Source organism: Mesoplodon bidens, assembly GCF_964165515.1.
Source record: "Mesoplodon bidens genome assembly, chromosome: 7".
In the NCBI taxonomy this organism is placed as follows: domain Eukaryota; kingdom Metazoa; phylum Chordata; class Mammalia; order Artiodactyla; family Ziphiidae; genus Mesoplodon; species Mesoplodon bidens.
In genome coordinates, this window is record NC_138164.1 from 44,990,670 (window position 1) to 44,999,605 (window position 8,936).

The following is an 8,936-nucleotide window of genomic DNA, read 5'->3' on the forward strand; positions in this document are numbered from 1 at the left end:
TATGCGGGCCTCTCACTGTTGTGGCCTCTCCCGTTGTGGAGCACAGGCTCCGGACATGCAGCCTCAGCAGCTATGGCTCACGGGCCCAGCCGCTCCGTGGCATGTGGGATCTTCCCGGATCGGGGCACGAACCCGTGTCCCCTGCATCGGCAGACGGACTCTCAACCACTGCGCCACCAGGGAAGCCCAGGTTTCCTTGATTTTAAGTTTATGGTTTTACTTTAAAATTTTTAAAAATGACTTTTGATGCTGATGCAAAAACAATCCCAATCAGGGGGTAGGTAGGGGGAAGGGATAAATTGGGAGTTTGGGATTGACATGTACCCACTGCTATATTTAAAATAGATAACCAAAAAAGGACCTACTGTATAGCACAGGGAAGTCAGTATTGTCTAATAACCTAAGTGGGAAAAGAATTTGAAAAAGGATAGATATATGTTTATGTATAACTAAATCGCTTAGCTATACACCTGAAACTAACACAACATTGTAAATCAACCATACTCCAATATAAAATAAAAATTTTAGAAAAATTCAAACAAATCAAAACGAACAAAAAAACAATCCCAGTCAAATGAGATCCTGGGACAGAAAAAGGACATTAGGTAAAAACTGAGGCAATCTGAATAGAGCACTGACTTTAGTTGATTACAATCATGTACCAATATTGGTTTTTTAACAGTGACAAATGTACTGTGGTAAGGTAAGGTGTTAACACTAGGGAACATAAGTGATTATACGGGAACTCTCTGTACTATCCTTGCAGCTTTTGTAGAAATCTAAAATGATTCCCAAATAAAATATTGTTTTAAAAATCCAATGTGTTTGTATAGATGTGTTGCAAGGGAGAAAACAGGACCACATTCTTTATAGTTTAAATGGCAGAAGTACTATTAGAGTAAGGTGATTATTAAAAGGAAAAGTGAAGTTTCAATTCATTCTTTGGTAATCCACACAACAAAAGTGTGCACCCCACCCCCTGCCCAAGCCCAGTGGGGCTGATGATTCTATTATTTAAGCCACTCATCCCTACTCCCCCCTCCAAACCCCCCACCATCAGGGTAATGCCTCCTGGAATTCTTTTTGGCACAAACATCTTGTTTTAGGACCATGTTTAGACTGTGATTAAAAGAGGATTATTTACACCACGTAGGCATCCAATGCGAAAGGACAGGCCACCTCCTGCACTTTTCTAAACTTTTCTGTAAATACCACACCCCAGCAATCACCAACAAACTAAGCAAAGCAGATCAAGGGGCGAGAGAGCTGAGGTTTTATTGTTCTTAGCAAAAAACTGTCAACTAGCAGCTGCCACTAAACTCCTCATTCTTAATTCAAAAGGACTCATTTACTGGGATTGATGGTGTAAGTAGTGCTAAAGTTTGTATTCCAAGAAAACCTTCCTTTTCAAGCTGTATAATGGGAGGAAATGACCAGGAATGTACAGTTATTAATTATTAACAAGGCCTTGGACAGACTGGTTTGCAGAGGCCTATTTTACATACAGGTATTTGAGAAAGTAGGTCCTCATTCTAAGTTCTCACATAAGTTTTCCTCACCTCAACATCAAATCAACCCCTCACATTTGTTCAGAGTTTAAAATTTTTACCTTACCTCATCCCATTTGATTTTCACATCAACCCCACGAGATAATCAGGGCAGGCTTCATTTTCCCCATGTTCCACATAGGCTCTGAAAGTTGACTGATTTCCCCAAGGTGGCACGGCCTGTAAGCAGTAAAGATGGTACTTGAACCGAGGTTTCTTAACTCTAAGTCAGGGTTCTTTCATTTAACAAGTATTTACTGAGTGCCTTCTGTGTGTCTGGATCTGTTCCTGAGGATGGAGTGATACTTGAAACAAACAGGTGTTTAATATGGCTTGACATGACTTGACTTGTGTTTTTTAGAAAATCATCCTGAACACAAGGTGAAGAATGGATTGAAGAATAAACTGGTTTTACCTATGGGCAAGAGTGGAAGCAGAATGATCAGTTAGCAACAGTTAGAAATTATGGTGGGGGAATTCCCTGGCAGTCCAGTGGTGAGGACTCGGTGCTTTCACTGCCACTGTTGAGGGCGCAGGTTCGATCCCGGGTCGGGGAACTAAGATCTCACAAGCCTCTCAGCCAACAACAACAAAGACCCAGCCCTGTTAAAAAAAAAAAAAGGAACTGAAGAAATTATGGTGGCTTGGACTAGGGGAGTGGTAGTGAGGGCACAGAGGGGGCGAGGGCTAAAAGGATCCACAGGTTGTAGGAATGAATTAAATGTGGGAGGTGAGGAGGATGGAGGAGCGTACTGTATTGTTCAGTAAAAAAGCCAGCCACAGGGCTTCCCTTCCTAAGATCCCACATGCCGTGGAGCGGCTGGGCCCGTGAGCCATGGCCGCTGAGCCTGCATGTCCGGAGCCTGTGCTCCGCAACGAAAAAAAAAAAAAAAAAAGCCAGCCACAGACCCATACATGAATTCATTCATGGAAAAGAAAAGATATATTTATTAATAAAGATCCTAAAGAATATTTAGCTTGAGCTAGGTCAACTTTGGGTGTGAGAGAAAATCCCAAATAACAAAGGTTTACAACAATACTCACATTCCTCTCCTGTATACAAGGATGGGTTTGGAACAGCATCTCTGGGTCTTCCTGTCTCCCTCAATAGGCAGCTCCCACTTTGGGGTCTGTGATATTGTCATTTATAATAAGAAATATGTATTTGGTCTTTGTCCCCCTTTCTGGCACAGAGCTCCTAAAACCCTCAGAATTTCCTAAGTGATAAGACAGGTAAAGGTGTCTTGTTATACATAACAAACATCTTTCAACAACACCTGAATTTATGTTAATGAGGTGACTTCCAGAAAGCACTTAAGAATGGGGGCCAGGGACTTCCCTGGTGGTGTGGTGGTTAAGACTCCGCCTGCCAATGCAGGGGACACAGGTTCGATCCCTGGTCCTGGAAGATCCCACATGCTGCAGAGCAACTAAGCCTCTGTGCCACAACTGCTGAGCCTACACACCACAACTACTGAAGCCCACGCACCTAGAGCCCATGCTCCATAACAAGCTACCACAATTAGAAGCCCGTGCACCGCAACGAAGAGTAGCCTCCACTCGCCGCAACTAGAGAAACCCGGCGCGCAGCAATGAAGACCCAATGCAGCCAAAAAAAAAAAAAAAAAAGGGGGCTGGGGGCAAGTGGAACCTACCACATGATTAAACAGTTGGAGCTTTCAGTTCCATCCACACCTTTGGGGAGGGGAAAGGGGCTAGAGATTGAATTCAATCACCAATGGCCAATGATTTAATCAGCCATACCTACGTAATGAAGCCTTCCTAAAAGCCCAGGAGGACGGGGTTTAGAAAGCTTCTGGGTTGGTAAACCCATGGAGGTGCTGGGAGAGTGACTGAGAGCCTGGGAGATCCGTGCCGCTTCCTACATAACTTGTTCTGTGCAACTCTTCCATCTGCTTGTTCCTGAGTTCCATTCTTTCATAATAAATCGATAATCTAGTTAAGTAAACTGGTTTCCTGAGTTCTGTGAGCCGCTCTAGCAAATTAATGGAAACTGACGAGGGTGTTGTAGGAACCTCCGATTCACAGCCTCTTGGTCAGAAGCACAGGTGAGAAGCTACACTTGGAATTGGCATCTAAAGTCTGGTGGGGCTGAGCCTTGACTCCTGGCAGCTGACTCCATCTCCACGCCAATAGTGTCAGCATTGAGTTGAATTGAAGAACTCCCAGCTGGCGATGCAAAGTTGCTTGGTGTGGGAAAAAAAATCCCACGTATTGGAGGGTCCCAGGGGGCTGCTCTGGCTCTGGCAACCAAACAGTAGAAAGGAGCAAAGATGAGGAGAAGGGCATGTCTTTTTCTCTGAGGGAACATCCCTGCAGTTGCACACACAAATTGAACTTCTCCACCATGAGCCAGAACTCAGTCACAGAGCTGCACGCAGCTATGTGGGAGGGAAACCTTGTTACCCAGCAAGGGCTTGCTGCCCAGCATGCATTGAAGCCAATACCATGGCACTGGCTTGTGATAAAAGAAAGCTTGATTGCAAGGTCGACTGGCAAGGGGACAGGAAGCAGGGCTCAAAGCTATCTCCCCTATCCAGAGTCGAGGGTGAAATTTAACCGGTTAGGGGAATTTCAAACTTGGAAGCTGATTGGCTAGTCTGGAATCAGTCCATCTATGGTAATCAAGTTACTCGTGCTGCTGGAAGCTGACTTTTCTTTATTGAAGGACTTCTTGCTTCGTAAAGGGCTCCGGTGGCAACATTTCTATTCTTTGAGTTCCGTAGACTAAAGATTCTTGGTTCCAGGCTCATCCTGGAGATGTGGGTTCCCATCTTGCACATGCAGTGCTGTCTCTAAAATAACTCCAGGTCTGATTAATCAACAACCCTACTTAAAGGAAGCAAAACCAGTTTAAACTGGACAATGCTTTACATTTCAGTGTAATCTGACTTCTGGGTGGTTCGATTACAGAAGATAAAGGGGAGAGTGGGTAGTGGGCAGCTCACATCCTCAGCCCCCCACACCCAACAGTCCACATGCCTCTGTGGGGACGCAGGTGATGAGTTATAAAAAAGGGATATCTTATGTTCCTCTTATGGATCTGCCTTGCTTCATTTCTCTACTTTGGAAACAACGTATTTGTGTATCATTTGTGTACTTTTTTTTAAGCTAAAGAAGGGTTGGAGAAGGAGGAGGAGCTTGTGCTGGGACTGGATAGAGTAGAAGGCACCTGTGAAGGAGATGGAAAGAAGCAGCACTCATGGTAGGAGGAAAGCCAGCAGAAGTAGGTTGTCATAGAGGCCAAGAAGTAGAGGGATGCCAGTTCTCCCGAAACTTTAAAAAGGCAGTCAAGGGGCTTCCTTGGTGGCAAAGTGGTTGGGAATCCGCCTGCCAATGCAGGGGACACGGGTTCAAGCCCTGGTCCGGGAAGATCCCACATGCTGCGGAGCAACTAAGCCCGTGTGCCACGGCTACTGAGCCTGTGCTCTGGAGCCCGCGAGCCACAACTACTGAGGCCCATGTGCCCAGAGCATGTGCTCCACGAGAAGCCACCGCAATGAGAAACCCACGCACCACAACTAAGAGTAGCACCCACTTGCCACAACTAGAGAAGGCCTGCGCGCAGCAATGAAGACACAACACAGCCAAAAATTTAAAAAAATTAAAAAATAAATAACGTAAAAAAAAAAAAAGGCAGTCAAGATGAGAATACAAACTATCTGGCTAGATAGAAATCATCAGGGACCCTGAGAAGACCAGTTTTATTTGAGACATGGGTGTAGGCCAAATGGAAGGGAATTAAAGAATAAATGCCCAGAAACAAAACCAATACACAAAACCTTGCTGTTTGCTCATTCAGTGGAGAGAAAGCATGCACTTCGATAAAGAACATTGGGACAACTGTCTCTCCAAAATTATGTACACTTCTGATCCTGAGCTCACATCATGTGCAAAAATTCACATGAATTAAAAACCCAAAACAAATGTGAAATACAAAATTTTCAAATACTTAGAAAAATACATCTTGTTGTAGATGCACATAGATTTAGTAGGAGTTTAAGAACACAGACAGGATAAAAACCCAATTCCTGCCTCCAAAGAGGAAGAAAGGGAAATGTGAGGTGGGACTGTAGGGGACATGTTTTTAAATCTGAGGGACATATGACAGTGTTAACATTTGTAAATTCTAAGTGGTAACAACAAAGTTTATTATACTGTCCTTTGAACTTTAATATATTTAAACATTTCTCAATGTCAAAAAGTTAATAGGAGAAAGGAAGTGGAGCAACAGTTTAGGCCAGTGTCTTAGTCTGTTCAGGCTGTTACAAGAAAAATGCCATTACCTGGGTGGCTCATAAACAACAGAAATTTATTTCTCACAGTTCTGGAGGCTGGACTTCTGAGATCAAGGTGCTGGCAGAGTCAGTGTATGGTGAGGGGCCACCTCCTCGTATACAGTTGTCTTCTCAAATGGAGAAGATGCCTTCCACACCCCAGAGGAAGAAGTGAGGGAGCTCTCTCAAGCTTCTGCTATAAAGACACTAATCCCATTCCCGAGAGCTCCACCCTCATGACCTAATCACCTCCCAAAGTCCCCACCTCCAAACATCATCACATTGGGGATTAGGTCTCAACATAGGAATTTGGTGGCAGCACGTAGTGTGGGGGGACACATTCAGTCTATAGAAGCCAGTTTTTTGTTTTTTTTTTAATGAAATGGCATAACATAGCATTGAATGGGATAGAAAATCTCAGTGTATATTCCATGAGTAATGTTTTCTGAAATGTTTGTTTCTATTTCATATGTGTGTTTATGTGTGACTGTGTGTATGCCAGGGCATGTGTGTGAGTGTGGGTGCTTGTGTGAGAGTGTGTGTGCTTACACACTGAGTGTGTGTGCCCTGGGCTGCTTCGTAAAATGCATTTCTTACTGTGGGTCATGGTCAAAAAGTCTGAGAGTCACCGGAGACAAGAATAGTCAAGTTTTTCAATCAGGTTGGCTATAGACAAAAGCAGAGCAATGGAACAGGAGTAGGAAAGGGATGTGTTGTTAAGGGAGGTTCTTGGTTTGCTTTGCCTTTTTTTTTTTTTTAAAGTCTGCTGATTCTGGAGCATGTCTGTGGGCTGATGAAAGATACATCCAGAGAGAAGGAGGGACTTCCCTGGTGGTCCAGTGGTTAGGACTCCACGCTTCCACTGCAGGGGGCCCGGCTTCGATCCCTGGTCAGGGAACTAAGATTCTGCAAGCCATGCAGCACAGCCAAAAAAAGAGAAAGAGACAGAGAAGGAGAGTTTGGTGATTAGGACTAGAGTGGGAGTGGAATAACTTAGGAAATAAATGTATTATTTGTAGACTAGTACCACCCCTCTAGGTGGTCACAAAGCTCCGAGCTGATCTCCCTGTGCTATGCGGCTGCTTCCCACTAGCTATCTGTTTTACATTTGGTAGTATATATATGTCCATGCCACTCTCTCACTTTGTCCCAGCTTACCCTTCCCCCTCCCTGTATCCTCAAGTCCATTCTCTAGTAGGTCTGTGTCTTTATTCCCGTCTTACCCCTAGGTTCTTCATGACATTTTTTTTTCTTAGATTCCATATATATGTGTTAGCATATGGTATTTGTCTTTCTCTTTCTGACTTACTTCACTCTGTAGGACAGACTCTAGGTCCATCCAGCTCACTACAAATAACTCAATTTTGTTTCTTTTTATGGCTGAGTAATATTCCATTGTATATATGTGCTACATCTTCTTTATCCATTCATCCGATGATGGACACTTAGGTTGCTTCCATGTCCTAGCTATTGTAAATAGAGCTGCAATGAACATTTTGGTACATGACTCTTTTTGAATTATGGTTTTCTCAGGGTATATGCCCAGTAGTGGGATTGCTGGGTCATACGGTAGTTCTATTTGTAGTTTTTAAAGGAACCTCCATATGTTCTCCATAGTGGCTGTACCAATTCACATTCCCACCAGCAGTGCAAGAGTGTTCCCTTTTCTCCACACCCTCTCCAGCATTTATTGTTTCTAGATTTCTTGATGATGGCCATTCTGACTGGTGTGAGATGATATCTCATTGTAGTTTTGATTTGCATTTCTCTAATGATTAATGATGTTGAGCATTCCTCCATGTGTTTGTTGGCAGTCTGTATATCTTCTGTGGAGAAATGCCTATTTAAGCCTTCTGCCCATTTTTGGATTGGGTTGTTTGTTTTTTTGTTATTGAGCTGCATGAGCTGCTTGTAAATTTTGGAGATTAATCCTTTGTCAGTTGCTTCATTTGCAAATATCTTCTCCCATCCTGAGGGTTGTCTTTTGGTCTTGTTTATGGTTTCCTTTGCTGTGCAAAAGCTTTTAAGTTTCATTAGGTCCCATTTGTTTATTTTTGTTTTTACTTCCATTTCTCTAGGAGGTGGGTCCAAAAGGATCTTGCTGTGATTTATGTCATAGAGTGTTCTGCCTATGTTTTCCTCTAAGAGTTTGATAGTTTCTGGCCTAAGAAAGAGAAATTTGATGGCCCAAATTCTTTAGTGAAGTCCACGAAGAGTCCCTGCAAATCGTCTTCACAAGTGGGAGTTTACCTCTTCATTCTCTCAATTGTCCTGTTAGTAAATGTTGAATCAAATACTCTCCCTCACACACACACACACACACACACACACACACACACACACACACACGTCCCTGACTCCTAATGCAGACACTAATTCTCAGAGGTGCAGTTTTAACTAGTGGTCATAAATGCAGATGCTTTAAGGGATCAGGCAGGTGACACATACTGAAGGGGGCCAGGACTGGCGGGGACTCTGGAGCCCCCCCAAAAGACTGCTGCTCCCTCCAGCTGTTTGTTACCACGTGGGAAGTGGTCAGATTGCCTGGGGGAAGCGGGAAATCTGGAATTTAAGTGCAATTTCCCATTAAAAAAATGTTTCATGCCTCCTCTCTCACCATGAAGTCTCTACTTCATAATATTATGTATGCAGAACTGTTCCTCGCCTTTGTCTCCCCAGCTTCTTTCAAACTATCCCTTTATGCCTGCTTGACAAAAGAGGGAGGCCTGAGGCTGAGCGGTACACCTCTGAGTGGCACCCTTAACCTTTGGTTATCCCCATGGACCCACGGATGTTTGGTTTATTCAATTATGTTATGATGCATCACCACCATTATTCTTTTGGATGCTCAGTGATCTCAGACTCAGCTAATGGGAGTCCCTCAGATATGTCTCCAGTAGCTCTTAAGCACCTCCATGCTTTCTGGGACAACCAGAGTTTCCAGGCTCACCTTGTAATTTTTCTACCCCATTCGTGGAATCAGCCACTTCTCTAAGAAGCTCAGGTTTATTTTTTAATGGGGAATGGTATTTAGATATCAAGATCTGGTGGCTAAGTGTGTTGATTTGTACTGTAATATCATTGCTTCCAT